The sequence below is a fragment of the Mustela nivalis genome, assembly GCF_964662115.1.
Source record: "Mustela nivalis genome assembly, chromosome: 1".
In the NCBI taxonomy this organism is placed as follows: Eukaryota; Metazoa; Chordata; class Mammalia; order Carnivora; family Mustelidae; genus Mustela; species Mustela nivalis.
In genome coordinates this window covers 100,851,596-100,861,367 of record NC_139020.1, presented here as the reverse complement: position 1 = coordinate 100,861,367, position 9,772 = coordinate 100,851,596, and positions in this window count along the sequence as shown.

Genomic DNA, 9,772 nt, shown 5'->3' with positions numbered 1-9,772 from the left:
CCCCATTCTATTTCTCCAATAATTAATTCAAAGAAACAGTAAACCAGAGATTAAAAATCTCCTCACGTAATTCTTGAGTTCTCATTTCTTTATTAAGCTTATTGAGTGTCAATGGCATTATAAAACAAAAAGTCTAACTTTTCCACTAATTCCTAAAATGCCTGCTGCAGGGAGAGTCAAAATTAACAAAAGAAACAACCCAGAAGGGCACCTGGGTGGCTCAGTGTGTTAAGCCGCTGCCTTCCGCTCAGGTCATGATCTCAGGGTCCTGGGATCGAGTCCCGCATCAGGCTCTCTGCTCAGCAGGGAGCCTGCTTACTCCTCTCTCTCTCTCTCTCTCTGCCTGCCTCTATGCCTACTTGTGATCTCTCTATCAAATAAATAAATAAAATCTTTAAAAAAAAAAAGAAAAGAAAAGAAACAACCCAGAAATAATGCAAAAATCTCTGTGATGCATTAACACTAGGAGGAATTTAAATGCTACATGCAAATATCAAATGACACTTACAAAAGCACATACCCTTCTGTGAGCTAATACAGTAATTACAGATGTTATACTCTCCAACAAAATCCGCATTGAGACTATAGCAGCCAGGAAAATTTCAATCATGGGGGAAAAGCTACAAAGAATTACTGAAACCATCTCTTACTCAGATGTAAAATTCTGCTGATACAGACTGACTGATCTTTTCCTCCTTAGAATGAATGTGAGGAGTTGGATATCTGTGTAGAATAAATATCAATATCTATATCTGTATATGTATCTGTACATATATTTGTATGTCTGCATGTAAGTAAAATTTGGGCTGCAGACTGACATATTGAATAATCTGTTGCTACGGAAAATTGTGAAGACTGCCATTTCTGAAGAGTATCTAGTTTATAACCAATGACTACACCTTATCAAGCAAAGTCATACTCTCCAACAGTTCTGCTTAATAGAACATTCTGCAGTCATGGAATTATTCTGTCTGCACCATTCAACCCCTTAGCCACTAGCCCCATGTAGCTACTGAGCCTTTGAAACATGTTGGAAATGCAAAACCAAAACAAAACAATAAAAACATATGGTGAGTGTGACTGAAGAACTAATTTAATATATTTTCTTTAATTTTAGTTAATCAAAATTAACTTTTATCTGTTACCACCATATAGGGCAGTACAGCTTTAAAGTAAGGAAGCTTAGGAGGTGATAATGATGAAATTCAATACGAGTTGGAAAGACTCCATTTGTTTTTCTATTGCTGGCATATGAACAAGCTGAGCTTCGCCTCCCTTGTACAGAAGTAAGCCATCCCCATGGATTGGTGACAGGAAAGATAATGAGTGGAAGACACACAAGGTATTTGAGATGTTTAGGATTGTTTCTTAAATGTGAGTGTTGCATATTATTCATCACATATATGCAGTAAATAGTGCTATTCCTAGAATAGAATAAATGGTCAATGTTTACTTTTAATATTTTGAATAAGGTATGTCTCTGTTTATCAAAATTAGGGACAAATCCAAACATCTGAAGTCCACAAATATTAAACAAACAAAAAAGAGTTGACTATGTTCTCTTATCTGTGATTTGCACTGGACTAACCTTTGGCTATTCGTACATACTGATAAATATTACTATGTTGGAAATATAGGCATTTAAAAATGTTGAAATGCATAGAATGTCTTCATAAAGATATCTTAACAGAGATTTGATTTAATTTTTCCTTGTTTTATCTCACACCTGTGTAAGAAATGGCTGCATGAAAAAAATTCTCCATATTGTGTAAAACTCTGGATACACTATTATGTTGTTTCATTTATGTTCTAGGTAAGATTCCAGATTCCAAATGCCTGTTTTACCTTATAACTTCAGGCTAGAATAAAAGCTTATATCCGTTAACTGCCACACTCTATTTTTAAGGAGAGCTGTGTATTTATTTGTAGGAACATGAACCTCTTGGCCTTGGTAGCTAGGAAGCTCTGACAAACAAAATAAAAGGTAAGGCTCATCATTAGAAGACAATTCCATGGCTTTCTCAAGTTTCTGCATGTCTTTCATTCCGGTGAAGCAATAACTACTCATTGTTCTAGGTTATTTTTTTAAGGATGTTTTTATACTGAACACCCTTGAAAGATAGATATCTTTCTTCCCTCTGGAGCAAAGTACAGGCAGACTTTTGCCCACTGTAAAAGATTTGGGTTCTCTGAGCCCAGAGTTCCTGTCCTGCCATGTAACCCATTGTCTGTGCAGGTATCACCAGGCTTTCTTTGCACAACATTGTGGCAGCTGAGGCTCAAGGACTAGTGCAGGAAAATGTAGATAACTTGGCTACTACAAATCCTGTGAGTGAGAGTACTTCTCTCTGACTGAGGGGTTTCATGAATTCCCCCAACATACATGAAACTGTGGCAGGCTAATTATTATCCTGCCAAGTAGGTTAAAACCTCAGACTCCTGACAGGTCTTCATATTCTTATGTTGCAAAAATCCTAATCTAGGTTTCTGATGTGATTCCTTCCTTCCCTAGATTACATGGCTCTTGAATGTCATTTTATTTGCTTTATTTTATGTGTCTTTTAAAAGTTAAAAAGTCAAATATCATCTCAGAATGAACAGCCATAATTTTATGGCTTCAACTTTCTACAGATTTTTTTTACAAATGTAATACAGTTCTTTTATATAATAGGGTGTACGTAAGACATCTTTTCAGCTGTATGTTTTTGTGTTGGTAAAATACACATAATAATTTACCAGTAATGACACATTTTTAATCTTTTAAAATTAATTGCAGTAACTAAAAGCATGGAGAATTTAAAGACAAAACACGCTCCTAAGTTAGTTTCAAGGTCTTCATTAAAAGATAAGAAAGGGGGGGATCCAAGACTGAAATCAGATGGGAAATCTGGGGCATTATTATAGAAGCCTGAGTTCATTGTTTTAAAATTGAAGTAAGAATCAGTAGAAAGCAAAAAAGAGCCATCTTAGGGTGAGGTAGCAAAACAACAGTCATGGTAGCAAAACAACAGACAGAGTTATCAAAGGACACAGTCAACAGGGTAAAAAGGCAGCCACAGAATGGGGCAAAATATCGTAAACTGTGTACTTGAAAAAGAATTAATATCCTGAATATATATAAAGAACTCATAACTCAATAGGAAAAAATCAACATAGGGGCGCCTGGGTGTCTCAGTCACTTAGGCCTCTTCCTCCGACTCAGGTCCTCAAAGCCCTGGGATCAAAGCCCATGTCAGACTTCCTGCTTGACTGGAAGGCTGCTTCTCTCTCTGCTCCTCCCCCTGCTCATGCTCTCTCACTCTTTCTCAAATAAATAAATAAAATCTTTTTAAAAAAAGAAAAAGAAAAAAAAACATGATTAAGAAATAGTCAAAAGATTTTAAAATAAAGAAAGAAAAGAAGTTTTACAAGGATGTAGAGAAATCGGGTTCCTGTGCACTGTTGGTGGGAATGTAAAATGGTGTAGTCACTATGGAAAACAGTATGGAAGTTCTTAAAAAATATTAAAAGCAGAATTACCATATGATCTTCCAATTCCACTTCTGGGTATATATCCAAAAGAACTGAAAGCAGTATCTCAAAGAGATATTTGCAGAGTCCATTGATGGATGAATGGATAAACAAAAATGGGATATACATACAATGAAATATTAGCCTTAAAAAAGGAATTCTGAAACATGCTACAAAATGAATGAACCTTGAGGACAATATGCTAAGTGTGATAAGCCAGTCACAAAAAGAAATGCTGTGTGATTCTACTTCTATAAGGTATCTAGAGTAGTCAAAATCATGAAGATAGAAAGTAAAATGGTATTTTCCAGAGGCTGAGGGAAGGGGGCAATAAGAAGTAGTTCTTTAATGGGTATAGAGTTTCAGTTTTGCAAGATGAAAAGAGTTCTAAAAATCAGGGCTGCACAACAATGTGAATGTACTTAGTACTATGGAACAGTATACTTTAAAAATGATTAAGACGGAAACTTTTATGTGTATTTGACTACAGTTTGAAAAAGACACACAAGATAGGGAAGAATAGAATGTGATCAGGTTGTCAAAGTGAAGTGCAACTCGGGAGTTTATAATCTTGAGCCCCAAAGCTAATCTCCATTTAAGTCTCCAAGGCTTCTCTCACTCCACCTAATCACAGAGGATTCAAGAAAAATACTTGATTTCCCCTATCTCCCCATCCTCACCAACATCTGTCATTTCCTGACTTACTAATTTTAGTCATTCTGACTGATGTGAGATGGTATCTCATTGTGGTTTTGATTTGTATTTCCCTGATGCCAAGTGATATTGAGCACTTTTTCATGGGTCTGTTGACCATCTGAATGTCTTCTTTGCAGAAATGGCTGTTCATGTCATCTGCCCATTTCTTGATTGGATTATTTGTTCTTTGGGTGTTGAGTTGGAAAGTTCTTTATAGATTTTGGATACTAGCCCTTAATCTGATATGTCATTTGTGACATATCTTCTCCCATTCTGCCAGTTGTCTTTTGTTTTTGTTGACTGTTTCCTTTGCTGTGCAAAAGCTTTTGATATTGATGAGGTCCCAATGGTTCATTTTTGCCCTTGCTTCCCTTGCCTTTGGTGACGTTCCTAGGAAAAAGTTGCTATGGCTGATGTTGAAGAGGTTGCTGCCTGTGTTCTCCTCAAGGATTTTGATGGATTCCTTCCCACATTGAGGTCTTTCATTCATTTTGAGTCTATTTTTATGTGTGGTGTAAGGAAACAGTCCAGTTTCATTCTTCTGCATGTGGCTGTCCAGATTTCCCAAGATCATTTGTTGAAGAGACTTTTTTCCATTGGACATTCTTTCTTGCTTTGTCAAAGATTAGTTGACCATAGAGTTGGGGGTCTATTTCTGGGCTCTTTCTTCTGTTCCATTCATCTATATGTCTGTTTTTGTGCCTGTACCATATGGTCTTGATGATTATAGCTTTATAATAAAGCCTGAAGTCTGGAATTGTAATGCCACCAACTTTGGTTTTCTTTTTTGACATTCCTCTGGAACATGAATGTTTATAGCAGCAATGTCCACAATAGCCAAACTATGGAAAGAACCTAGATTTCCATCAACAGATGAATGAATGAAGAAGATGTGGTGTATATATATACAATGAAATACTATGCAGCCATCAAAAGAAATGAAATCTTGCCATTTGCAATAATGTGGATGGAACTTGAGGGTATTATGCTGAGCAAAATAAGTCAATCAGAGAAAGACAATTATCATATCATCTCTCTGCTATGAGGAATTTGAGAGGCAGGGCAGAAGGGTTTGGGGGGGTAGGGAAGAAAAAAATGAAACAAGATGGGATCAGGAGGGAGACAAACCATAAGAGACTCTTAATCTCACAAAACAATATGAGGGTTCCTGGGAGATGGGGGGGGGGGGGATAGGGTTGCTGGATTATGGACCTTGGGGAGGGTATGTGCTATGGTGAGTGCTGTGAAATATGTAAGCCTGACAATTCACAGACCTGTACCCCTGGGGCAAATAATACATTATGTGTTCATTTTTTTTTTAAAAAGAATACTTGATTTTTCTCCTGTGCAAAACTTAGTCTTGGTCAATTAGACACATTGTGAAGGGGTGATAAACATTTTCAGGTTAGTAGTATCTCAAAATAAGGGAATTACCCCCTCTTTTTTTTTTTTTAACTGTGAAATGATTTTTAGTTACACAAGTAATGGGTAAATTATGCTCTTGTAAAACATTAAAATATTACAGATTAGGTCAAAGACCTTTGATGACTGAGGCAATTAGACCTCAGGTGCCTACCCCAACATTTATCCTCCCTTTTTGACTTAGTAATGAAATTCCTCATTTGACCTGGAGAGGTGACCAGGTAAAATATCAACAACATTGCCCAGCCTCTCTTGTAACTAGAATCTACCAAATGACAAAATTCAGGCTGATAAAGTAGATGAAAATATTATATGATGGTATCTGTGAAATTGCCTTAAAGGAAAGCTGATACATATCTCTATGCTTTTCTTTTCTTTTTTCTTCATTCCTCCATTATTCACTTTGGAATTTAGAAGTAGTGGCTGGCACTTGAGCAGTCATTTTGGGCACAAGAATGAGGTCACACCCTAAGGTGAAAGAGAAGAACACTGAAAATGGCCATTCTTCTTAGCTTTATGAAATCTTCATACTTGTACTGTCCAACTGTGGACTTCCCTTATATGAAAGAAGAAGTCACTATTAAATAGATTTTCTGTCACATAATGCTAAAACCAACCCTGAAATATTATCATCACAATTTAGATCCTATCTGTGAGCTAACCCACTCTCATCTCAAGGTAACGCTGTCTGTGGTTTGCTGTAGAAACTTCATACTTGTCCTGTAGACTTATGTGCACGCACAAAAAAAATAGTATCAGTTTTTGAGATTTTATGTGTTCTTGTCAAAATGTCATCACAGATTATATACTGTATATAATGTTCTGCCACTCACAATTTACTTGATCTTAGGTTTATTGTATTCTGAAGCATTGTTTTCAAATGTGAAAATGATACACAGCCTGACTTCAGCTCAGAATGTTCCTTCAATGGACAACTGCCTTCATACACTGCACAAGATATATGACGCTAAAATAATAATAATAATAATAATAATAATAATAATAACAACAACAACAACAACAACCATATAGACTAATGTCTGGAGAGCACAAAATGGCTTCTACTAGTAAGGTGCCCTTAGAAAAGTGGTACTGTTACTTATCTACCCTACATTTCCTAAAAGTGACTTAAGATACTAACTTAAAGAGGAGATTCTGATTTGTCCTATATAAATGGAAAGCAGGTTGGAAATGTAGAAAATCTCCCATAGATCTTCTATTCTAGAAGTTTAAGTCAAAGGACTTTTCTGCTTCAAAACAGCTATTTAAACACCTAATTTTATGTTAGTGTGGTTCTTAATAGGAGAGTACAGCAGCAAATCTGTTGTGACATATACATACATTTCCTGTGAGCACTAAGGTGTGTCCCCCTAGCATTGTTGCAGTAGAGGCATTTCACCCAACATACTAATGTGTTGCATTTGATTGGTAATTTTCAGACCCTGACTTGGAAATGGCCAGTTAAGCCTGTTCTGTGACAGATAAAAACTCTTTTATATTTTGTTTCTCACAATGCTTCTCACTGGAATTTCTGCAAAATTCAAGAATAATGGAAACTGAGCACTAGACTACCACTGAGCTTGGCACATGTAAGGTACTTAGTAAATGGTCTTTGAATGAATGAAAGAATGAACAAGTGATTCACAAATAAAGCAAACTAGTCTCTTAAAAGTAATTTTTCAGTTCTGTAAATAAAGTTGTATTTTCATCCTTCCCCTTGTTTTGGAAATAGAATGATCATGCTTTCCTCACTAGGCATAGATGAAGCTAATTAACATTTGCTTTCCCCATTTAGAGACTTTCTGTCATATTCAAGGAACATCAACAATTCCAATTCTGAGAACTGTTCAACCCAGTCATTAATTCAGAAAGATTCTCTTTGTGCTAATAGAACCTCATCAGCAATTTGCTTTTGTGTTGCAAGGAAACATAGAACTTCTCTGCAAATGAATGAAACTTTTCAACAATTTGCATGACACTGTGAAGCTGATGCACAGGTAGATTACATAAAATTGGCTGAGATAAAACCAAGCCCACTTTTTCAAGGCCTAGATCAGCTTTCTTGTCTTCACTGGTTGTCTCCCCCATACTGACCTCTCCTGGACTGTCCTCTCAGCTCTCAGGGTCAGGGGAGAAATGCAGAATGCAACATGTTGTTTTAGCAAGAATCCTTCACGTGGCTTTAGCACTTTATTGTTTACAAAGTACTTTCCCTGCCCCGTCTTCCTCACAACCACCGAAGAGGAAACTGAGGCTTTCATTATGGTAATTCCAATTCTACACTTGTAAGGCACTAAGTGCTTTTAGCTATCATCTTGTTTACATGACTTTACCATCTGAGAAAGAATCTTAACTTCATCACTTTGTAGATGTAACCTTGAATAATTTTTAAACTTCTCTTAGCTTCAATTTCCCAATCCATAAAATGGGAGAGTTGTTGTAGTACAGAACTCAGAATTGCCAGAAGAATAAAGGGAGATAATTCACATAAAGCAAATAACACTGTACCTGGCACATAGGAAGCTATCCATGAAGATTAACTATTATAATGATCTCCACTGTATAGAATAAAACCTGAGGCTCAGACAGGTTAATTATTTTGACAAAATCACACAGTTAGTAAGTGGTGGGGCTACAAGTCAAAGGAGTATCTGACTGAGATCAGAATCTAGTGCAATCCACCAGTGTTGTATTGCTTCTCTGAGAATTAAAGTGGCACATCCTCATTGTCAGCTCCTGCCCATGTGAATGCTGTGAATACCCAGTAGATGAAAGAAAGAAGAGGGTTGGGCAACTCTCTGTCAGAGCTAGTGAAAAACCACTGAGCAGGAGGACCATCACTTTTGCTTGATTAACTGAGGGAATTTGGAAATAGTCTGATACTCTGCTTCTAAGGGATTAAAGAACATGGGGAGCGGTTTGATGTCTTGAATATTTTAAGGACCCTATACACTTGCAATTTCACACATCTAAGCCCAACCCTACATCTTCTCCTTCCCATCAAGCCTTTTCTCTCTGCCCTCCTCCTGTCCTAGTATCTCAACAACTTGGAACTGCTCTGTTCTCTCAGGAATGTGGTACCAGAAGGCACTAACTCTGGTCAGCTATAGCTGGGACCTGCCAAGTTCATTTATGACTCTGAAAAAAGTGCAACCCATCTTTGGGCGCTGTGTGTTAAGCATTTTCAAGCACTCAAGCCCACATCTGTCTGTCTCCAAATGGGCACTCTTATCTACTCCACTCTACAGTTTCTAAGAGGTTGTGGGGACAGGAGTGCAAAGTAGATTATTAATCATTAAGTGGCCACATAATAGTTGGATTCATGATCACCAGGTGAAAGCAGGGGGCACCAAGACCATGAGAATGGGTTTCTAACACCTTGTAAGTCAGAGGTCTTAATCCTAACCAGGGAGGGACTGCCTTTCCATTCTGCTTTCTTGGGAAACGACCCTGTGCCCTGAGTTAACAAAAACAAAAATACCCTATTTATTTAGTTATATATTTATATACATATTTAATATATAATAATTATAGTTTATATATACATGTGTTATATATACATATGTCTCGTGTGTGTGTGTGTGTGTGTGTGTGTGTATACACATGTAAATATAAATTTATTGTAAAGAATTGCCCTGTGTAATTATGATGGCTGACAAGTTCCATGATCTGGAGCTGGAGAGCCAGGAGACCTGATAGTGTTGTTTTGTCTCTAAGGTCAGCTGGCTTGGGACTCAAGAAGAAGGGATGTTTCAGTTTGAGTCCAAAGTCAAAGAAAAGTGAATATCCCAGTTCAAAGTCAGGCAGGAATAATTACTTCTTATTAATGGGAGAGTCAGCCTTTTTATTCTATTCAGGCCTTTAGCTAATTGGATAGGGCCACCCCTACTGGGGAGTGTAATCTGCTTAACTCAATCTAGCTAGTTAACTTCACAATCTAGCTAGTTAACTTCACAGAAATACCCAGAATAATATTTGACCAAATATATGGGCACCTTATGGCCTAGGCAAGTTGACATATAAAATTAACCATCACATTTGGGATGGTTTGGGAAAAAATAGGTTGTTCTCATTAAGAATGGTTTGTCATTTCTGTCCATTTTCTCATGGAAGACCTCAAGCCAACGTGGGTCTCTTTGGAGTG